The 25,412-nt window shown below is 38.6% G+C and overlaps 2 long non-coding RNA genes across 3 annotated transcripts in view; one reads left to right on the top strand and one right to left on the bottom strand.

The window, feature by feature from the left end:
- Positions 1-4,068: 4,068 nt before the first annotated feature.
- Positions 4,069-13,301, top strand: LOC138362094 (uncharacterized). The gene is made up of 3 exons (XR_011227408.1): positions 4,069-4,204; positions 8,545-8,661; positions 12,996-13,301. It is a non-coding gene; the product is annotated as an uncharacterized lncRNA (long non-coding RNA).
- A 5,918-nt stretch (positions 13,302-19,219) lies between these two features.
- Positions 19,220-25,412, bottom strand: part of LOC138362085 (uncharacterized) — a 26,505-nt gene continuing 20,312 nt past the window's right edge. For both annotated transcript variants that reach the window (XR_011227403.1, XR_011227402.1), the window contains 2 exons: positions 23,937-24,053; positions 19,220-19,524 (listed from right to left, as the gene is read on the bottom strand). This is a non-coding gene — a long non-coding RNA (uncharacterized lncRNA). The remainder of the gene's footprint in view (positions 19,525-23,936; positions 24,054-25,412) is intronic.

The following is a 25,412-nucleotide window of genomic DNA, read 5'->3' as shown; positions in this document are numbered from 1 at the left end:
GTCGAGGACCGGGCCGCGGGGACACTAAAAAGCCCCGAAATCATCTCAAGATAACCTCAAGATAAGCCATTACCACCACTACACCAACCACCACCACACCAACTACCACCACCACACCAACTACCACCACCACACCAACCAACACGACACCAACCACCACCCGCACAACACCAACCACCAGAACAACCACCACCACACTAACCACAACCAAAAAAACACCACCACCACATACACCACAAAACCAACCATCACCACACCAACAACCATCACACCAAACACCTCCACATCAAACACAACCACCACCACCACACCAACCAACACCACCACACCAAACACCACCACACTAACCAACACCACATCAAACACTACCACCACCACCACCACACCAACCACCACCACACCAACAACCACACCAAACTAACCACCACCCCACCAACAACCACAACACCAAACACCAACACACCAACCACCACCACATCACCACACACATCGAACACCACCACATCAACCGTCACAACACCAACCACTACCACACTAAACAACACACCAGCCACCACCACATCGAACACCACCACACCAACACCACCCGCCACCACACCAACCACCACAACCACCACCACACTATCAACCACCACCACACTATCAACCACCAAAAGAACCACCACACAAACCACCAAACACCAACATACCTACCACCACAACACAAACCACCACCACATTAACCACCACAACACCAACAACCACCACACCAACTACCCCACACCTCAACCACCACACCTACAACCACCACACCGACCACCAGTGATCACACCAGCCACCTCAACACCATCACCACACCAGCTACCACCACACTAATCACCACCACACCTACAACCACCACACCAACCACCACCGCACCAACCACTCCTACACCAACCACCACCACATCAAACACCACCACCACATCAAACACCACCACCACCACACCAACCACCGCCACCACACCAACCAACACCACCACACCTACCACAACCACACCAACCACCACCATACCAAACACCACCACACCAACCACCACCACACCAACAACAACCACATCAAACACCACCACCATCACCACCACAGCAACCACCAACACACCAACCACCACACTTACCACCACACCAAACCAACCACAACCCCACCGACAATCACCACAGCAAACCAAGCACCACCCAACCAAGAACCACCACACCAAACCAACCACCATCCCACCAACAAATACCACACCAAACCAACCACAACCCCACTAACAACCACCACACCAAACACCACCACATCAAACACCACCACATCAACCATCGCAACACCAACCACCACCACACTAACCACCACCACACTTAACCACCACACCTGCCACCACCACATCAAACACCACCACATCAACCATCGCAACACCAACCACCACCACACTAACCACCACCACACTTAACCACCACACCTGCCACCACCACATCAAACACTACCACATCAACCACCACCACACCAACTACCAATACACCAATAACCACCACACTAACCACCAACACCACACCAACCACCACCCCCCACCACACCAACCATATCCCCACCACACCAACCACCACCACACCTTCCACCACAACCACCACCACACCAACCACCACCCCCACCACAACCACACCAACCACCACAACCACGAAAAGAACCACCATCACACCAACCACCAAACACCACCACACCAGCCACCAAATACCGTCGCACCAGCCATCAACCTCACCACATCAACCACCACCACAACAATAACAACAACAACCACACTAATCGCAAACGGTGGGAAATCCGACACACACATAATAATATAAGTTACCCCCATAAAGGAAAAGAGAATGGGTGATCCCGTGACGTCATGGACGCCACGTAGTTATATCAACTCTTATTTCTTTTAAACAAGAGTCTAGTATTTAAATTTAATAAATAAGTGTTCACTAGGAATTAATATAATTTCCAACAACAAGAAGTACAGCTTGACTGCCTTGCTACTGTTAAATAAAATCAGAGGTAGAACAATAATATTGGCTTGAGGGCGTCATCACTTACACCTGAATCATAGAAGCAACATGAGAGTGCTCCAGAGAGAATTGCGATACTACTCTCGCACGATAGATTTACTTCTATCCCAAGAGAGCTACAAGAGCAACACCTCTACCACACAATTGGAACACTTGAGTATCCGATTGCCTTATACTTTTATTATAAATGTGTACACTTAAATAATATTAGTTAGGTAGCCGGTTATGAAGAGAGCTTTAAAGCTCGCACAAGTATGTTTACTCAGCATTACACACACATATTCCTTGTCATACCTGTACTTATATGTTTAGGGGACCATTATTAATTCCTTACATTCCAAACAGGTAATTGTGAGGGAAGTTAGTGAAGCAGAAAGCTGGCTCCCAACATAATTATAGGAATAGTTACCTGCTGTACATCCAACCTGTCCTCTTAAAAAGAACGTCAACATTTGCCGTTTGACTCTACGGCTGTTTTTGGACGTTATTTTGTGTAAAACAACGTCTATTTTCGCTTCCATGGACTATCTCTTGTTATACAATGAAATACCACACTCTTATTATTCTATAACTCACTGACTATGCTCTGATATTTGTTCTTCAAGTAAAAATATATATATTTTTGCCTTAATTAGGCCATAATCCAGAAAATTCCAGCCTATCGATCTTTATATTTAGGAAAACATCTAATAAATTTGGAAATGAATTTTTCGTTCGCCGACAGTTGCCTATTACTATTTAACCCTCTATGCTGTAATGTCGCTGGTCATTGTGACTTTCCCAGGATTTATATATGTTTTGTAGTAGCATTTAGTCAGACTACAGTAATTTAACTAATGGGAAACCTCTATAGTTGTCGTAAATTAATAATAATCATTTATCAAATAATAAATTAGCAAACATATGCAACATTTTATGTTACGACTTTTCGGGTAGGCCATTCTGTTTGTTTACAACCCCAATGGTTCAAAATACACAATACTTTTAATATATAAGTGACTAAGTATGCTCTAATATATGGTCCTCAATGAAAATTATCGTTTTTTTTTGTTAATTTGTCCATAATGAATAAGATTCCTTACTGTTGATCTTTATATTAAGAAAAACATCTAAACAAATTGGTATTGTGTTTTCGTTCAGATAAAGTTTCCAGATACTATTTCCTAGTTATCAATTAATGTAGGTGGTTATTTTAATTCGCGGCTACCAGGGGCTTTCTCCCATTATACAATATAAATGTACTCACTAACTATTCTCTGGTATCTGTTCTTCAAGTAAAATTACCTATTTTTTTGTTTAATTAGTCCATAATTCATAAAATTCCTTCAGGTCGATCTTTATATTTAGAAAAACATCTAATCAATTTGGAATTTAATTTTTCGTTCACCTACAGTTACCAGCTACTATTTCATTGTTATATTTTATGTCGCTGGTCATTACAATTTTCCAAGAATTTAAACAGCTAAACAGCAAGTAGCATCTTCTTAGAGTACAGGAATTTACCTATGGAGAACCTCGATAGCTGCCGAAAATTATTAATGATTATATATGTAATTTAAAATAATGAATTATATACCATTTCTTATGTTACGTCTTTGGCGGGTAGGCGGTTCTGCGGGTTTACAACCGAATTGTTTAAAAATCACACTATTTTAAATGTATGAGTCACTAGTATGCTCTGATATATGTTCTGCAATGAAAATAAAGATTGTTTTGTTGTTAATTACTCCATAAATGTGTAATGTGTTAATTCAGTCTAAAATCTTTTTGCAACGTTTATATGCGATATACGTAGCTGGAAACTACCTAATATTTAAAAATAATAGTTACAACATTCTATTAAAATATAATGTTGAAATAAATATCACACAAAGTCTGTATATCTGTTTTTAGATGTCTTATAAATTTTATTTTTAAATAGTATTAATGATGTTTGTGAATCTTGAGTAAAAATTATGTTAATTATTATTAATCTAATTGTTATTATTTTAAGTAAAAGAATTGCAAGTATTCGCATAACCACGGGATCTCTGTTTGTGTATGAATGCACGGATTTGTTTTTGTTATGAGAGGGACGCCTTAGAAAGCATGGTGTAGGCCACCTGTGGCTCGCATCCGATCCCACGATCGTCGTCGCCCCTAAATCAACACAACAGGTATTTAGTATTTACGATTATAATAAGTAATATTTCTTTTATAATAATATTGCAGCAGGTGGTGTAGTGGTAGGACACTCGCCTGGCGTTCCGCGAGCGCTATGTCATAGGTTCGTATCCTGGCCGGGGAGGATTTACTGGGCGCAAATCCTAAACTGTAGCCTCTGTTTAACGCAACAGTAAAATGTGTACTTGGATGAAAAAACGATTCTTCGCGGCGGGGATCGTATTCCAGAGACCTGCCCGAAACGCTACTCGTACTAGTGGCTGTACAAGAATGTAACAACTCTTGTATATATCTCAGGTTAGGGGCTAGGCATTTACACTCTTAGGTCAGCAAACTAGCTAGAAGGTTAGACTATTAGACTCCACTGGTCAATCGGGGCCCTGCATGACTCAGCTTATCCTAACCTAGCCCAGCTTAAACCATCTTAGCATAGTTCATTCTAGCTGTGCATAGTGCTTGCACAGCCTTGCTTATCCTAGTTTACCTCTTCCTAGCCTACCGTAGCCAAGCCTATCCCAGTATACCCTTACCTAGTCTTGCCTAGCCTAACCCTGCCTTGCTATTTAACATGACCAGTCCTTCCTACCCTAGCCAAGCCCTGACCAGCTAAGCCAAGCCAATCCCTGCCAAGATTTAGCATAGCCTAAGGAGGCCTGGTCGACGACCGGGCCGCGGGGACACTAAGCCCCGGAAGCACCTCAAGGTAGCCTCAAGGTAGGTAGCCTTGCCTTTTTATTAATATATAGAGGGTACCACCTCTGGTTGAGTATGTAGGAACCCTCCACTTATAGGGTTGAGGGTTCCATATATATATATATATATATATATATATATATATATATATATATATATATATATATATATATATATATATATATATATATATATATATATATATATATGTCGTACCTAATAGCCAGAACGTACTTATCAGCCTACTATTCAAGGCCCGATTTGCCTAATAAGCCAAGTTTTCACGAATTAATGTTTTTTCGACTACCTAACCTACCTAACCTAACCTAACCTAACTTTTTCTGCTACCTAACCGAACCTAACCTATGAAGATAGGTTAGGTTAGGTTAGGTAGGGTTGGTTAGGTTCGGTCATATATCTACGTTAATTTTAACTCCATTAAAAAAAAATTGACCTCATACATAATGAAATGGGTAGCTTTATCATTTCGTAAGAAAAAAACTAGAGAAAACATATTAATTCATGAAAACTTGGCTTATTAGGCAAATCGGGCCTTGCATTGTAGGCTGATAAGTGCGTTCTGGCTACTAGGTACGACATATATATATATATATATATATATATATATATATATATATATATATATATATATATATATATATATATATATATATATATATATATATATATATATGTCGTACCTAGTAGCCAGAACTCACTTCTCAGCCTACTATTCAAGGCCCGATTTGCCTAATAAGCCTAGTTTTCCTGAATTAATATATTTACTATAATTTTTTTCTTATGAAATGATAAAGCAACCCTTTTCTCTATGTATGAGGTCAATTTTTTTTTATTGGAGTTAAAATTAACGTAGATATATGACCGAACCTAACCAACCCTACCTAACCTAACCTAACCTATATTTATAGGTAAGGTTAGGTTAGGTAGCCAAAAAAAGCTAGGTTAGGTTAGGTTAGGTAGGTTAGGTAGACGAAAAAACATTAATTCAAGAAAACTTGGCTTATTAGGCAAATCGGGCCTTGAATAGTAGGCTGAGAAGTGCGTTCTGGCTATTAGGTACGACATATATATATATATATATATATATATATATATATATATATATGTCGTACCTAATAGCCAGAACGCACTTCTCAGCCTACTATTCAAGGCCCGATTTGCCTAATAAGCCAAGTTTTCATGAATTAATGTTTTTTCGTCTACCTAACCTACCTAACCTAACCTAACCTAGCTTTTTTTGGCTACCTAACCTAACCTTACCTATAAATATAGGTTAGGTTAGGTTAGGTAGGGTTGGTTAAGTTCGGTCATATATCTACGTTAATGTTAACTCCAATAAAAAAAAATTGACCTCATACATAGAGAAAAGGGTTGCTTTATCATTTCATAAGAAAAAAATTTTAGTAAATATATTAATTCAGGAAAACTTGGCTTATTAGGCAAATCGGGCCTTGAATAGTAGGCTGAGAAGTGAGTTCTGGCTACTAGGTACGACATATATATATATATATATATATATATATATATATATATATATATATGTCGTACCTAGTAGCCAGAACGCACTTGTCAGCCTACTATGCAAGGCCAAATTTGCCTAATAAGCCAAGTTTTCCTGAATTAATATAATTTCTCAAATTTTTTTCTTATGAAAAGATAAAGCTACCCATTTCATTATGTTTGAGGTCAATTTTTTTTTATTGTAGCTAAAATTAACGTAGATATATGACCGAACCTAACCAACCCTACCTAACCTATCTTTATAGGTTAGGTTAGGTTAGGTAGCCAAAAAAGTTAGGTTAGGTTAGGTTAGGTAGGTTAGGTCGTCGAAAAACAATTAATTCATGAAAACTTGGCTTATTAGGCAAATCGGGCCTTGCATAGTAGGCTGATAAGTACGTTCTGGCTATTAGGTACGACATATATATATATATATATATATATATATGTCGTACCTAGTAGCCAGAACGCACTTATCGGCCTACTATGCAAGGCCCGATTTGCCTAATAAGCCAAGTTTTCCTGAATTAATATATTTTCTCTAATTTTTTTCTTATGAAATGATAAATCTACCCATTTAATTATGTATGAGGTCAATTTTTTTTTATTGGAGTTTAAATTAACGTAGATATATGACCAAACCTAACCAACCCTACCTAACCTAACCTAACCTATCTTTATAGGTTAGGTTAGGTTAGGTAGCCGAAAAAGTTAGGTTAGGTTAGGTTAGGTAGGTTAGGTAGTCGAAAAACAGTTAATTCATGAAAACTTGGCTTATTAGGCAAATTGGGCCTTGCATAGTAGGCTGAGAAGTGAGTTCTGGCTACTAGGTACGACATATATATATATATATATATATATATATATATATATATATATATATATATATATATATAAGAATTTTTTTTTTTACAAACATCTCTTCCTACTTTGTAAAATTCAACATGAATACAAACACACACACACATCCCTAGGAAGCAGCCCATAGCAGCTGTCTAACTCCCAGGTACTTATTTACTGTTAGGTGAACCAGATATAGAGAATAACCACAAAATGCTATCTTTATAAGAACTATCTTGTAAAGCCACTAGTACACGCAGCATTTCAGGCAGGATATATAAAATATTATATATATATATATATATATATATATATATATATATATATATATATATATATATATATATATATATATATATATATATATATAATGTGTGTGTGTGTGTGTGTGTGTACTCACCTAGTTGTGCTTGCGGTGGTTGAGCTCTGGCTCTTTGTCCCGTATGTATGTATTCATATATATATATATATATATATATATATATATATATATATATATATATATATATATATATATATATATATATATATATATATATATATATATATATATATATATATAATATTTTATATATCCTGCCTGAAATGCTGCGTGTACTAGTGGCTTTACAAGATAGTTCTTATAAAGATAGCATTTTGTGGTTATTCTCTATATCTGGTTCACCTAACAGTAAATAAGTACCTGGGAGTTAGACAGCTGCTATGGGCTGCTTCCTAGGGATGTGTGTGTGTGTTTGTATTCATGTTGAATTTTACAAAGTAGGAAGAGATGTTTGTAAAAAAAAAAAATCAAATATTTTTGAAAGTATAAGTAGATTTGATATTTTTCTTTAATTGTTTATGTCTGCTGTCTCGCCTCCTTTATAAAATGGCATCATTCTTGCTTTTTTAAGGATATCAGGAAAAGTAAGGCACTCCAGAGATTTGTTGACTCCTTCCTAGTGTTGCCTAGCCCAGCCCAGCCTAGACAAGGCAGGCTGGGCATCCTAGCCTCACGCAGCTTAGCCCCCACCTACATGTAGCATCCCAGTCCATCCTAAGTGATCATTACCTTACTGGCTGTGTTTTCTCTTCAGCCCTGAATGTAATGTGGTGGAACATAAGCAGATACATATCAGGTCTTAGAGAATCTGTACTTCATACATTTCTTAATAATGTCTCACAAATATTTAAATAATTAAAAAAAAATTGTATAATAACTTCATATTATTCTTGCAATTTATTTTTGCATTTTTTTTTATACAAAATTTACATTTTAAAAGATTACCTCTATTTTTAGAATGATGACTTGAAGACTACAGTGCCATCCACAGCAAATCATGGTCTTAAAATATCTCCTAGCAATGACGAGACCAATTTTCACAGAGATCAAATTTTTGCTAAGCAGTAGTCACAGGTAAATATATATTATATATATAATATTATATATATATAATATTATATATATAAAATTAACTACTTCTTTGCTCAAAGCACCTTTAGACATTCTGAGAGTTGTGCTATTTTATTAAAAAATTAATTAGGCTATATTTTAATGTTTTGTAATGTTTTCATTACTTTTTTTGTTTTGAAATATAAATTGTTGAGTTTTGAAACATTTTGACATTAACTATACCTGAATATTTATAAACAAAAAAATACCAGAACTATGTCCTTGACAATTGCACTAAGAAGTCTTTGCCAAAATCAGGTGCTCAGTGCAGTAGTTAAAAACTTAAAAGTTGTACCACCTCTGGTGCAAGATTAGGGACCCATAGCCTCAGAGAAGAAAATAGAGAGTACTCAGAGAAGGCCTTGAATAATAGGCAGGCTGTTTGTCTGTGTTTCGACGGTAAGCTTGCTGATACCAAATGTAGTTACCTAAGTGTAGTTACAGGATTAGAGCTACGCTCGTGGTGTCCCGTCTACCCAGCACTCTTTGTCACATAATGCTTTGAAACTACTGACGGTCTTGGCCGCCACCACCTTCTCACTTAACTTGTTCCAACCGTGTACCACTCTGTATGCGAAAGGAAATTTTTTTATATTTCTTTGGCATCTTTGTTTAGTTAGTTTAAATCTATGACCTTTTGTTCTTGAAGTTCCAGGTCTCGGGAAATCTTCCCTATCGATTTTATCAATTCCTGTTACTATTTTGTACATAGTGATTTTATCACCTCTTTTTGTTGTCTTCTAGTTTTGGCATATATAATGCCTCTGACCTCTCCACATAGCTCTTGCCCTTTAGTTCTGGGAGCCACTTAGTAGCATGTCTTTGCACCTTTTCCAGTTTGTTGATGTGCTTCTTAAGATATGGGCACCACACAACCGCTGCATATTCTAGCCTTGGCCGAACAAAACTCGTGAACAATTTCTTTAGTATTTCGCCATCCATGTATTTAAACAAAATTCTGAAGTTAGAAAGCGTGGCATAGGCTCCTCACACAACGTTCTTTATGTGGGCCTCAAGTGATAGTTTTCTATCTAGAATCAACCCTAGACCTCTTTCTTTTATCAGAATTATATAAAGATTTCTCACATAATTTGTAGGTTGTGTGGGATCTATGTTCTATTCCACATTCCATAACATGGCATTTATTCACATTAAATTTCATTTGCCAAGTGGTGCTCCATATATTTATTTTGTCCAGGTTTTCTTGAAGGGCATGACAATCATCTAAATTTCTTATCCATCCCATTATCTTAGCATCATCAGCAAACATGTTTATATAATTCTGTATTCCAACTGGTAGATCATTTATGTAGACAATGAACATTTCTGGTGCATGTACTGTGGTACTCCACTTGTGACACTTCTCCAGTCCGATTGCCTCTGATTACTGCCCTCATTTTTCTATCAGTCAGAAAATTTTTCAGCCATGTTAGAAGCTTACCTGTCACCCATCCAAAATTTTCTAGTTTCCAGAACAACCTCTTATGTGGAACTCTGTCGAAAGCCTTTTTTATGTCTAGATAGATGCAGTCGACCCAACTACCTTTTTCCTTTAAAATCTCTGTGGCTCAATCATAGAAACTGAGTAAATTCGATACACAGGATCTTCCAGATCGAAAACAATACTGTCTGTGTGATATTATATAATTTCTCTCAAGGTGTTCTACCCATTTAGTTTTTATTATTTTTTTTTTTGTTTTCAATCCTTTCACTGTTACACTTGTCAATGATTCAGGTCTATAACTGAGAGAGGTGGGGTCTTCCCTGTTGCCACTTTTGTAGATTGGAACTATGTTAGCCTTTTTCCACATGTTTGCTATGACTCCTGTACACAGGGATGCCTGAAAGATCAGGTGAAGTGGAAGGCTGAGCTCAGATGCACATTCTCTCAGAACCCATGGTGAAACTCCATCTGGACCAACTGCTTTGTTCTTACTTAGCTACTTTAGCATATTTTCCACTTCATCTCTAGTTTAAATCTAGACACCTCTATACGCTCTATGATGTTCTCAGAAATTCTTATTGTGTCTGGTTCTCTTAAGATTTCATTTTGTATAAACACACTTTGGAACTTTTGGTTTAATGTTTCAGACATTGCATTATCATTTTCTGTGAATCTGTTTCCTATTTTCAACCTCTGGATATTATCCTTTACCTGCAATTTGTTGTTTATGAATTTGTAGAATAGGCCCAGTTCTGTTTTACATTTATCCATTATCCCTTTTTAAAAATTTCTTTCTGCCTCTTCCCTTACTGCTGTATAGTTGTTTCTCGCATCTTTGTATCGCTGGTATGATTGGGGGTTTGGCTTCTTTCTATTTTGATACCTGCTTGATGGGGTTCTGCTCTTCTACCCCCCAAGCCCGGCCCGAGGCCAGGCTCGACTTGTGAGAGTTTGGTCCACCAGGCTGTTGCTTGGAGCGGCCCGCAGGGCCACATACCCACCACAGCCCGGCTGATCCGGAACTTCTCTTAGAAAACAGTCCAGTTTTCTCCTGAAGATGTCCACGGTTGTTCCGGCAATATTTCTTATAGTCGCTGGGAGGACGTTGAACAACCGCGGACCTCTGATGTTTATACAGTGCTCTCTGATTGTGCCTGTGGCACCTCTGCTCTTCACTGGTTCAATCTTGCATTTTTTTCCATATCGTTCACTCCAGTACGTTGTTATTTTACTGTGTAGATTTGGGACCTGGCCCTCCAGTATCTTCCATGTGTATATTATTTGGTATCTCTCTCGTCTCCTTTCTAGAGAGTACATTTGGAGAGCTTAGAGACGATCCCAATAATTTAGGTGTTTTATCTCGTCTATGCGTGCCGTATATGTTCTCTGTATTCCCTCTATTTCAGCAATCTCTCCTGCTCTGACGGGGGAAGTGAATACTGAGCAGTACTCGAGACGGGACAACATAAGTGACTTGAAGAGTACAACCATTGTGATGGGATCCCTGGATTTGAAAGTTCTCATAATCCATCCGATCATTTTTCTGGCCGACGCAATATTTGCTTGGTTATGCTCCCTAAACGTTAGATCGTCGGACATCATTATTCCCAAATCCTTGACATGCTGTTTTTCTACTATGGGAAGATTCGATTGTGTTTTGTACCCTGTATTATGTTTCAGATCCTCATTTTTGCCGTACCTGAGTACCTGAAATTTATCACTGTTAAACATCATGTTATTTTCTGCTGCCCAATCGAAAACTTTGTTGACATCTGCTTGTAGTTTTTCAATGTCTTTCATTCCATGTTTGTGTCTTTTGGTCTGTGGCCCTCTCTCAATTTCTGTTGAACCAATCCTGTTTTCTGGCCCTGCATCTCTGTTTTGGTATGAATGTTTGTGATCCTTCATTGTATATTTTGCAAAATTTGGCATACATTTAATTTACTTCCCTGTCTAGCAACAAGTCTGCCTAATTACTTATTAAAAAAAATTTGAAGTTCCCCATAGTGACCTCTCTCTCTTGAAATCAAGTTTATCAACTGTTTCAATGTCCCCATTTTCTGTGTGTGTGTGTTTGGAGGCTAAGCTTGCTGATACCATGTGTGTGTGTGTTTGGAGGCTAAGCTTGCTGATACCATGTGTGTGTGTGTTTGGAGGCTAAGCTTGCTGATACCATGTGTGTGTGTGTGTGTGTGTTTGGAGGCTAAGCTTGCTGATACCGTTTGTGTGTGTGTGTGTGTGTTTAGAGGCTAAGCTTGATGATACCATGTGTGTATTTGGAGGCTAAGTTTGCTGATACCATGTGTGTTTGGAGGCTAAGCTTGCTGATACCGTGTGTGTGTGTGTGTGTTTGGAGGCTAAGCTTGCTGATACCATGTGTGTGTGTGTGTTTGGAGGCTAAGCTTGCTGATACCATGTGTGTGTGTGTGTTTGGAGGCTAAGCTTGCTGATACCATGTGTGTGTGTGTGTTTGGAGGCTTAGCTTGCTGATACCATGTGTGTGTGTGTGTTTGGAGGCTAAGTTTGCTAACACCGTGTGTGTACTCACCTGTTTAAATAATAATAGGGGTGTGTACCACGTCTGGTGCAATTGTAGGGACCCACAGCCTTGAAGAAAATAGAGTATTCAGAGAAGACCTTGTGGCTTCTCACTGAACACTAATCTTTTCTTCTCCTATCACCCTTCTTATTTTGTTTTATGCTGTATTCTATTATATATCATATAAATACATAGCCAAATGGCAATATTTATTATGTCTATACAAAAAGAAGACATCCACTTTATTTTTTTTCTCTCCTTTGTTTCTATGTGGATTTTGTTGTGACTAATGATCCTCCTCCTTCCCATCAACAGGTCTTCCTCACTGGGCTTGCTCGGCTTTTGTGTTACTGTGAGGGTGCCATCATCGTTTACCCTTCAAGACTGACTCATGCTGGCATTGCATTTGTGGACTTCCCTTCACAGTAAACAGTCCTTCTCCATATGGTGATTGTCCAGGGCAAGCAGGGTGTGACTGCCATCTTGGAGAAGCAGGGTCTTTTAATATGAAGAATCTTCCGTCTTCTCTACTTACGCCAGCTTGTGCCGGCCTTGCATTCTTGTTACTTCATGGCCCTTGGGCCTTTTTTATTTATTTTACATAATAAATTTTTTTATTAATACCCGTGTTTCACAAGAGATCCTTAACATTTTAAGCACCAATTGTATTGACTAATGTACGTCTTGTAACCTTTAAGACATAAATAGACAAGACATAGATAAATGAGTGAATAATGCTGAGTGACTAGGTTAGGGCGAGGAACATAGTTCAGTGTCTGGCTTTGGAAGAATGCCTACTGTTTTAGAAACCTTATTGCCATGATCATAATCGTATGGGTTAAAAAGCATTTGTTGTCACTCCTACACTGTGGCTTGTTGAGCTTGAAACCTTTGCTCCTTGTTCGTGTTACATCTGACCTTTTGAAGAAATTGTATGAATCAATATCCTCCAAATTGTTCAGTATTTTAAAGGTTTCGCTCTATTACTCTCTCATTTGCATATATCTAAGCATATAGATTAGATATAGATTTAGATTAGATTTTTTAGTCAGGTAAAGGTACATACATTGCAGATGAGTTACAAAGGGAAAGACATTGACTAGAGTTCACTAGCTCTATTGGAAGAGAAACGTCTGCAAGACAAGTGTGGGCAAAAATTAAGGTAGCAGCGGCTCACAACGACCCCCAACGGCTTCATTTTGTATCTTCTCCAACTTGCCCATCCTACCTTTACCAAAACAAGAAATGACAGGTGCAGCATAATCAATAAGAAATCTTACAGTACTCAAGTACATCATTCGTAGCACTTGGACTCCCACTCCTTTCCACAGCATGCCAAGGCCTTCAGAGGTTGTAATCTCTTCCGACATTGACTCAACAGTCTGTTCATCTCAGTTTCCAAACTCTCATAGGTATATCCAACATATATGCCTAAATATTTATATATATTAACTCTATATTTTTACCGTTTATTTCCAATATAATGGGCCTCCGACTTCTACATTCAAACTTTAGTTTTGTCTTCATTAACCACTAGTCCCATGTGGTGACACTGGTTTCCGAAATTGTCCAACACTGTTTGAATCTTTGAAATATCTTTGCCCTGAAACAAAATATCATCAACATATATGATTGGAGTTACCCAATTTGAGTATTTCTCAGATGCTATCTTATTCATTAGTACATTAAACAGGGTGAGACTCAACACTCCTCCCTGAGGTGTGCAGAGTTCTTGACCTTGATACCTTGAACCATACAACCTTGATACCACACCTGAGCCTTCCTTTCCTGAAGATAATCCCCTATCCAGCGCAATAATCTCCCTTCAACACCAAGACCAGCTAATTCATATAAAATAACCTCTTTGTTGGCTTTATCAAAAGCTCCTTATAAATCAATAAAAATTCTATAATAATCATTACCATTAGCTAGACATTTAATAATACAGTCAGAGGTACTTTTTCCTCTGAGGAACCCGAAAAATTATTAGACAGCTGATCACCTATTATATACAAAAGTTTATTTAAAATGATCCTCTCCATCATTTTACAAAAACACGAGGTTAAAGACACAGGTCTGTACTCTCCATTGGCTTTAGGGATAAGGATGATCATAGTTCTTTTTCATTTACTGGGAATTCTGCCCTCTTTATAACTAATATTAAAGAGGTCTAACAGCGGGCTTTTCGTCATAATGGCAAGTTCATTAAGTATTTCATAAGTTACTCCATCCTCCCCAGGGGGCGGTAGATTTCCCAACTTTAATCGCCGTTATTAGTTCTTCTCTGGTAATACCTGTGCAAGTGACATCACCACTGTTACCTGCTGTAAGTATAAAATCCTTTCTTAGATCTTTCCAAGAATCAAACGACTCTCTCGTTACAGCGGGTAATTAAATGAACTAAGTTTGGCAGCTTCCGCCCATTTATTTACGAGACCTTTTGCAATTCCTTACTGGTCAGGATGTGCAACAAAATTATGCTTTTTACCCCTTATTTCATTTATGTCTTGCCAGATTTCCTTCAAGTTTGTTACTCCTAACTTTCTCTGCAAACTCCTGCCAATACTTGCTCCAAATTTCCTTTCTCTTCTCCGCACACTTTTATGGGGGGATGCTTTTCTATACCAGATGTTTTCCGGTTCAATGTTGCATTATATACATCTACCTCCTTAATTAAATCTTAATAAAATGCTTCTGCCGAGTCTGGCTTATAAGTATCATACCAAGACTTAATATGACCAACAAGACCCCTTAATTCTCCCTTATTAAACTTTAAGCTTTTCCTCTGAAGGCAGGCATGCTTTTTATCTAGTTTAAGCTGTATTTGTAATGCAAAATCTCTTAGCATTTCATCCACAGTAAGACAATTCTCCTCTATGCCCTCAGCATTTATCAAACAAGCATAATCTAATCTCCCTTCCCTCAGATGAGGAGAGGGCTCACCCAGCAGTTGAACATCTTCATGTTCAACATGTTCATCTTCATGTTCAGATTGTTACCATCCCTATCCCCAGTTTCCTGGAGTGCTGCTATGTTAATATTCTCTCTAAGAGTATAATAGTGTACATCCACCGCTCTAGTTTTTAATCCATTAACGTTCCAAGATAATATTATCAATCTACTTTCATCCATGAACTCCGTAATATTTTTTCTTTCTCCTCACTTGCACAACTACTACTAACATCGAAGGTAATAGTATTCATATCTATTTTCTTTGTTATTTCTGTATACCTTTTTACTTTAACGAAGGTACCCCCCAGGTGTAGGGAGGAATGATCTTTTCCAGGTATATTTTGAAAATCAGCATCGTTTTGCCACGTACCGCTTCGGTGGGTAGGCGGTTCCATGAGTTAATAACTCTGTGGGTGAAAAAGTATCTCCTGTAACTGGTAACTGGCTATTCAGACCAAGGACTTCGGGTAGATGTAGTTTACATGGACCTGAACAACGGTCGTAGTCTGCTGTCTGCTCTGTGTCGAGGCTGTAGCGTCTTGGGTCGATTAGAACTGTACACGCCGAGTGCTACATTCTTGACTGGAGATTGTACTGTGTGCTATTCGATTGATTGATGAAGATTAAGCCACTCAAGAGGTGACACGGGCATGAATACCCCGTAAGTGGTGGCCCTTTTGAGCCATTACCAGTATCAAGAGCTGATACTGGAGATCTGTGGAGGTGCGACTGCACCCTGCGTGACGGAAGATGTCTCCCGTGTGGTGTGTGCTATTCTGATTTATTTATAAAGATTAAGCCACCCAAGAGGTGGCACGGGCATGAATAGCCCGTAATGTGCTATTCTCAAGTCGCTTGCTTATGTACGGTGACGACACCTCACAGTAAGATATAGAAGGGTGGAAAACCGTTACCTGTAAATAGGGATAGGATTAATGCTTGTGTAATTAGTTATGCCATTATGATGATGAGATAATGGAGTATATGGATTACTCGATCACTACATCACCTTCAACTATTACTAGGGGAACTATTCCATGGTCCAGCGATTTTCTGAAAAGGAGTTTCACTGGCAAGCATAGTGAATTAAGAGCATAAGAATAAAGGTAACTGCAGAAGGCCTATTGGCCCATACGAGGCAGCTCCTATCTATAACCACCCAAACCCACTCATATACATGTCCAACCCACGCTTGAAACAATCGAGGGACCCCACCTCCACCACGTTACGCGGCAATTGGTTCCACAAATCAACAACCCTGTTGTCAAACCAGTATTTACCCAAGTCTTTCCTAAATCTAAACTTATCCAATTTATACCCATTGTTTTGTGTTCTGTCATGTGTTGATACTTTTAATACCCTACTAATATCCCCTTTGTTATGTCCATTCATCCACTTGTAAACCTCTATCATATCACCCCTAACTCTTCGCTTTTCCAGTGAATGCAATTTAAGCTTTGTTAATCTTTCTTCATATAAAAGATTTCTATTTTGGGGAATTAACTTAGTCACCCTACTCTAGACACGTTCAAGTGAATTTATATTCATTCTATAATATGGCGACCAAAACTGAACTGCATAATGTAAATGGGGCCTAACCAGAGCAAGATATAGCTGAAGAACCACACCAGGTGTCTTGTTACTAACACTTCGATTAATAAATCCCAGTGTCCTATTTGCCTTATTACGAGCATTCATGCATTGATCCTTTTGTTTTAAATTCTTACTAATCATAACTCCCAGATCCCTTTCACAATCCGACTTCGCAATCTCAACACCATCTAGCTCGTATCTTGTAACTATCATCATTACCTAGTCTCAAAACTTTACATTTATCAGCATTAAACTGCATCTGTCAATCTTTTGACCATTTCAAAACCCTATTTAGATCAACTTGAAGTGATAGTGAGTCTTCTTCCGTGTTAATTTCCCTACCTATTTTTGTATCATCTGCAAATTTGCAAAAGTTGCTACTCAACATAAGAACACAAGAACACAAGAACAAAGGCAACTGCAGAAGGCCCACCGGCCCATACGAGGCAGCTCCTACCTACAACCACCCAATTAATTTGCCAGTTCCTTTACGACTTGGGACTTAAATCCATTTACACTTTGGGCTTCTGAGTCTTTTAGTTTGTCAATGCTCTTCCTGATCGTGTCACGTGTAATTGGTATTTCTCTTAATTCATTCTCCTTACCTCCGACAAACATTTGTGTTGGTGATGGGATGTCATTCACGCTTTCTAGTGTGAACACTGATGTTAGGTATTCATTGAGAGTGTTTGCCGCCCTTTTATGATACAACTTAAAATTGTTAGTCTCATCTTTTATGGGTCCTACGGAGTCAGTTCTTTGTTTGGGTTTTACTTCGTATATACTTGCCCGAAACGCTATGCGTATTAGTGGCTTTAGGTATTGTATTTTAAATTTTAAAATTTTGCCCCGAGGTGCGAGTTTATTGGGAGTACTTAGCTGTATCATTAGCAAGGTAATTAACTATAGTTTGCTGTCCTCCGTCCTTTAACAAATCCATTGACCCCTCCCCTAACCTGCCAATTTTGTGCAATAGTCGGTTTAGGATGATCCTTTCAAGCATCTTCCAAGTGCATTACATGAGACTGATAGGTCTATAATTGCCAGGGTCATTGGGTTTCGGTATTTGGACCATTATTGCATGTTTCCATTGTGTGGGCAACACTCCACATAGGAATGACTTGTTAAACAGGTGGAGTAGTGGATTGCCAGACACTTCACACAGTGCATTGAGTATGTCGTAGGTGACGCCATCTTCACCAGGTGCTGTACTTTTACCCTTTTCATAGCCCCCTTTACTTCCTTGGCTGTAATTGGTTCCCCATACTCGTCATCACTAGATTGTGCTCTTTTTATCCTAATCCTTCTGTCATTATGTCGGAGGAGCTGTTCCCTGCTTACTTCTGCAGGGAGGGAGGAGGATGATGCTGCATCACTCCACTTGTGAATTAGTTCTTCAGCCTTACCCTGGGGGTCGTTGTGAGCCGCAGGCCGGGCTCTGCTCCCCTTAGCTACCTTAATTTTTGCCCACACTTGTCTTGCAGACGTTTCTCTTCCAATAGAGCTAGTGAACTCTAGTCATTGTCTTTCCCTTTGTAACTCATCTGCAATGTATGTACCTTTACCTGACTAAAAAATCTAATCTAAATCTATATCTAATCTATATGCTTAGATATATGCAAATGAGAGAGTAATAGAGCGAAACCTTTAAAATACTGAACAATTTGGAGGATATTGATTCATACAATTTCTTCAAAAGGTCAGATGTAACACGAACAAGGAGCAAAGGTTTCAAGCTCAACAAGCCACTGTGTAGGAGTGACAACAAATGTTTTTTAACCCATACGATTATGATCATGGCAATAAGGTTTCTAAAACAGTAGGCATTCTTCCAAAGCCAGACACTGTACTATGTTCCTCGCCCTAACCTAGTCACTCAGTATTATTCACTCATTTATCTATGTCTTGTCTATTTATGTCTTAAAGGTTACAAGACGTACATTAGTCAATACAATTGGTGCTTAAAATGTTAAGGATCTCTTGTGAAACACGGGTATTAATAAAAAAATTTATTATGTAAAATAAATAAAAAAGGCCCAAGGGCCATGAAGTAACAAGAATGCAAGGCCGGCACAAGCTGGCGTAAGTAGAGAAGACGGAAGATTCTTCATATTAAAAGACCCTGCTTCTCCAAGATGGCAGTCACACCCTGCTTGCCCTGGACAATCACCATATGGAGGACTGTTTACTGTGAAGGGAAGTCCACAAATGCAATGCCAGCATGAGTCAGTCTTGAAGGGTAAACGATGATGGCACCCTCACAGTAACACAAAAGCCGAGCAAGCCCAGTGAGGAAGACCTGTTGATGGGAAGGAGGAGAATCATTAGTCACAACAAAATCCACATAGAAACAAAGGAGAGAAAAAAAATAAAGTGGATGTCTTCTTTTTGTATAGACATAATAAATATTGCCATTTGGCTATGTATTTATATGATATATAATAGAATACAGCATAAAACAAAATAAGAAGGGTGATAGGAGAAGAAAAGATTAGTGTTCAGTGAGAATCCACAAGGTCTTCTCTGAATACTCTATTTTCTTCAAGGCTGTGGGTCCCTACAATTGCACCAGAGGTGGTACACACCCCTATTATTATTTAAACAGGTGAGTACACACACGGTGTTAGCAAACTTAGCCTCCAAACACACACACACACATGGTATCAGCAAACTTAGCCTCCAAATACACACATGGTATCATCAAGCTTAGCCTCTAAAAACACACACACACACATGGTATCAGCAAACTTAGCCTCCAAACACACACACACACATGGTATCAGCAAGCTTAGCCTCCAAATACACACATGGTATCATCAAGCTTAGCCTCTAAACACACACACACACACATAAACGGTATCAGCAAGCTTAGCCTCCAAACACACACACACACACACACATACATGGTATCAGCAAGCTTAGCCTCCAAACACACACACACACACACACACACACATACATGGTATCAGCAAGCTTAGCCTCCAAACACACACACACATGGTATCAGCAAGCTTAGCCTCCAAATACACACATGGTATCATCAAGCTTAGCCTCTAAACACACACACACACATGGTATCAGCAAGCTTAGCCTCTAAACACACACACATACATGGTATCAGCAAGCTTAGCCTCCAAACACACACACACATGGTATCAGCAAGCTTAGCCTCCAAATACACACATGGTATCATCAAGCTTAGCCTCTAAACACACACACACACATGGTATCAGCAAGCTTAGCCTCCAAACACACACACACATATGGTATCAGCAAACTTAGCCTCCAAATACACACATGGTATCATCAAGCTTAGCCTCTAAACACACACACACACATGGTATCAGCAAGCTTAGCCTCCAAACACACACACACACATGGTATCAGCAAGCTTAGCCTCCAAACACACACACACACACACACATGGTATCAGCAAGCTTAGCCTCCAAACACACACACACACACATGGTATCAGCAAGCTTAGCCTCCAAACACACACACACAGAAAATGGGGACATTGAAACAGTTGATAAACTTGATTTCAAGAGAGAGAGGTCACTATGGGGAACTTCAAATTTTTTTTAATAAGTAATTAGGCAGACTTGTTGCTAGACAGGGAAGTAAATTAAATGTATGCCAAATTTTGCAAAATATACAATGAAGGCACACAAACATTCATACCAAAACAGAGATGCAGGGCCAGAAAACAGGATTGGTTCAACAGAAATTGAGAGAGGGCCACAGACCAAAAGACACAAAAATGGAATGAAAGACATTGAAAAACTACAAGCAGATGTCAACAAAGTTTTCGATTGGGCAGCAGAAAATAACATGATGTTTAACAGTGATAAATTTCAGGTACTCAGGTACGGCAAAAATGAGGATCTGAAACATAATTCAGGGTGCAAAACACAATCGAATCTTCCCATAGTAGAAAAACAGCATGTCAAGGATTTGGGAATAATGATGTCCGACGATCTAACGTTTGGGAGCATAACCAAGCAAATATTGCGTCGGCCAGAAAAATGATCGGATGGATTATGAGAACTTTCAAATCCAGGGATCCCATCACAATGGTTGTACTCTTCAAGTCACTTATGTTGTCCTGTTTCGAGTACTGCTCAGTATTCACTTTCCCCTTCAGAGCACGGTTGCACGGTTGTTCCTGCCGGAACAACCGTGGACATCTTCAGGAGAAAACTGGACTGTTTTCTAAGAGAAGTTCCGGATCAGCCGGGATGTTGTGGGTATGTGGCCCTGCGGGCCGCTCCAAGCAACAGCCTGGTGGACCAAACTCTCACAAGTCGAGCCTGGCCTCGGGCCGGGCTTGGGGGGTAGAAGAGCAGAACCCCATCAAGCAGGTATCAAAATAGAAAGAAGCCAAACCCCCAATCATACCAGCGATACAAAGATGCGAGAAACAACTATACAGCAGTAAGGGAAGAGGCAGAAAGAAATTTTTAAAAAGGGATAATGGATAAATGTAAAACAGAACTGGGCCTATTCTACAAATTCATAAACAACAAATTGCAGGTAAAGGATAATATCCAGAGGTTGAAAATAGGAAACAGATTCACAGAAAATGATAATGCAATGTCTGAAACATTAAACCAAAAGTTCCAAAGTGTGTTTATACAAAATGAAATCTTAAGAGAACCAGACACAATAAGAATTTCTGAGAACATCATAGAGCGTATAGAGGTGTCTAGAGATGAAGTGGAAAATATGCTAAAGTAGCTAAGTAAGAACAAAGCAGTTGGTCCAGATGGAGTTTCACCATGGGTTCTGAGAGAATGTGCATCTGAGCTCAGCCTTCCACTTCACCTGATCTTTCAGGCATCCCTGTGTACAGGAGTCATAGCAAACATGTGGAAAAAAGGCTAACATAGTTCCAATCTACAAAAGTGGCAACAGGGAAGACCCCACCTCTCTCAGTTATAGACCTGAATCATTGACAAGTGTAACAGTGAAAGGATTGAAAACAAACAAAAAATAATAAAAACTAAATGGGTAGAACACCTTGAGAGAAATTATATAATATCACACAGACAGTATTGTTTTCGATCTGGAAGATCCTGTGTATCGAATTTACTCAGTTTCTATGATTGAGCCACAGAGATTTTAAAGGAAAAAGGTAGTTGGGTCGACTGCATCTATCTAGACATAAAAAAGGCTTTCGACAGAGTTCCACATAAGAGGTTGTTCTGGAAACTAGAAAATTTTGGATGGGTGACAGGTAAGCTTCTAACATGGATGAAAAATTTTCTGACTGATAGAAAAATGAGGGCAGTAATCAGAGGCAATCGGACTGGAGAAGTGTCACAAGTGGAGTACCACAGTACATGCACCAGAAATGTTCATTGTCTACATAAATGATCTACCAGTTGGAATACAGAATTATATAAACATGTTTGCTGATGATGCTAAGATAATGGGATGGATAAGAAATTTAGATGATTGTCATGCCCTTCAAGAAGACCTGGACAAAATAAGTATATGGAGCACCACTTGGCAAATGAAATTTAATGTGAATAAATGCCATGTTATGGAATGTGGAATAGAACATAGATCCCACACAACCTACAAATTATGTGAGAAATCTTTATATAATTCTGATAAAAGAAAGAGGTCTAGGGTTGATTCTAGATAGAAAACTATCACTTGAGGCCCACATAAAGAACGTTGTGTGAGGAGCCTATGCCACGCTTTCTAACTTCAGAATTTTGTTTAAATACATGGATGGCGAAATACTAAAGAAATTGTTCACGAGTTTTGCTCGGCCAAGGCTAGAATATGCAGCGGTTGTGTGGTGCCCATATCTTAAGAAGCACATCAACAAACTGGAAAAGGTGCAAAGACATGCTACTAAGTGGCTCCCAGAACTAAAGGGCAAGAGCTATGTGGAGAGGTCAGAGGCATTAAATATGCCAAAACTAGAAGACAACAAAAAGAGGTGATAAAATCACTATGTACAAAATAGTAACAGGAATTGATAAAATCAATAGGGAAGATTTCCCGAGACCTGGAACTTCAAGAACAAAAGGTCATAGATTTAAACTAACTAAGCAAAGATGCCAAAGAAATATAAAAAAATTTCCTTTCGCATACAGAGTGGTACACGGTTGGAACAAGTTAAGTGAGAAGGTGGTGGCGGCCAAGACCGTCAGTAGTTTCAAAGCATTATGTGACAAAGAGTGCTGGGTAGACGGGACACCACGAGCGTAGCTCTAATCCTGTAACTACACTTAGGTAACTACATTTGGTGTCAGCAAGCTTACCGTCGAAACACAGACAAACAGCCTGCCTATTATTCAAGGCCTTCTCTGAGTAGTCTCTATTTTCTTCCCTGAGGCTATGGGTCCCTAATCTTGCACCAGAGGTGGTACAACTTTTAAGTTTTTAACTACTGCACTGAGCACCTGATTTTGGCAAAGACTTCTTAGTGCAATTGTCAAGGACATAGTTCTGGTATTTTTTTGTTTATAAATATTCAGGTATAGTTAATGTCAAAATGTTTCAAAACTCAACAATTTATATTTCAAAACAAAAAAAGTAATGAAAACATTACAAAACATTAAAATATAGCCTAATTAATTAATTAATAAAATAGCACAACACTCAGAATGTCTAAAGGTGCTTTGAGCAATGAAGTAGTAAATTATATATATATAATATTATATATATAATATTATATATATAATATATATTTACCTGTGACTACTGCTTAGCAAAAATTTGATCTCTGTGAAAATTGGTCTCGTCATTGCTAGGAGATATTTTAAGACCATGATTTGCTGTGGATGGCACTGTAGTCTTCAAGTCATCAATCTAAAAATAGAGGTAATCTTTTAAAATGTAAATTTTGTATAAAAAAAAATGCAAAAATAAATTGCAAGAATAATATGAAGTTATTATACAATTTTTTTTTAATTATTTAAATATTTGTGAGACATTATTAAGAAATGTATGAAGTACAGATTCTCTAAGACCTGATATGTATCTGCTTATGTTCCACCACATTACATTCAGGGCTGAAGAGAAAACACAGCCAGTAAGGTATTGATCACTTAGGATGGACTGGGATGCTACATGTAGGTTGGGGCTAAGCTGCGTGAGGCTAGGATGCCCAGCCTGCCTTGTCTAGGCTGGGCTGGGCTAGGCAACACTAGGAAGGAGTCAACAAATCTCTGGAGTGCCTTACTTTTCCTGATATCCTTAAAAAAGCAAGAATGATGCCATTTTATAAAGGAGGCGAGACAGCAGAAATAAACAATTAGAGAAAAATATCAAATCTACTTATACTTTCAAAAATATTTGATTTTTTTTTTTACAAACATCTCTTCCTACTTTGTAAAATTCAACATGAATACAAACACACACACACATCCCTAGGAAGCAGCCCATAGCAGCTGTCTAACTCCCAGGTACTTATTTACTGTTAGGTGAACCAGATATAGAGAATAACCACAAAATCTTGTAAAGCCACTAGTACACGCAGCATTTCAGGCAGGATATATAATAATATATATATATATATATATATATATATATATATATATATATATATATATATATATATATATAATATATATATATATATATATATATATATATATATATATATATATATATATATAACTGAAAACTCACACCCCAGAAGTGACTCGAACCCATATGCTATGCCCAAGATTACCATCCGAGTGCCAGCGGGGAAGTGGGTCAAATAGCCTCGGCTATCACTTCCTTATGTCTGGTCGTGATGGTCAAGCGGATTAAGGCGTCCCTGTACATACGAGTTGCGTTGCTCCTGGCAGTATTGGGTTCGAGTCACTTCTGGGGTGTGAGTTTTCAGTTGTATATTGTCCTGGGGACCATTCAGGCTTGTTCGCATTTGTGTTCCTCACGTGTTGCCCCAAAAATGAGGTGATTTGATAAAATGCTATGCCCAAGATTACCATCTGAGTGCCAGCGGGGAAGTGGGTCAAATAGCCTCGGCTATCACTTCCTTATGTCTGGTCGTGATGGTCAAGCGGATTAAGGCGTCCCTGTACATACCAGTTGCGTTGCTCCTGGCACTAGGGGTTCGAGTCACTTCTGGGGTGTGAGTTTTCAGTTGCATATTGTCCTGGGGACCATTCAGGCTTGTTCGCATTTGTGTTCCTCACGTGTGCCACAAAGAATGAGGTG

Source organism: Procambarus clarkii, chromosome 8 (genome assembly GCF_040958095.1).
Source record: "Procambarus clarkii isolate CNS0578487 chromosome 8, FALCON_Pclarkii_2.0, whole genome shotgun sequence".
Lineage (NCBI taxonomy): Eukaryota > Metazoa > Arthropoda > Malacostraca > Decapoda > Cambaridae > Procambarus > Procambarus clarkii.
Note: the sequence above shows the minus strand (reverse complement) of the source record. Positions and strands in the feature narration are given on the sequence as shown.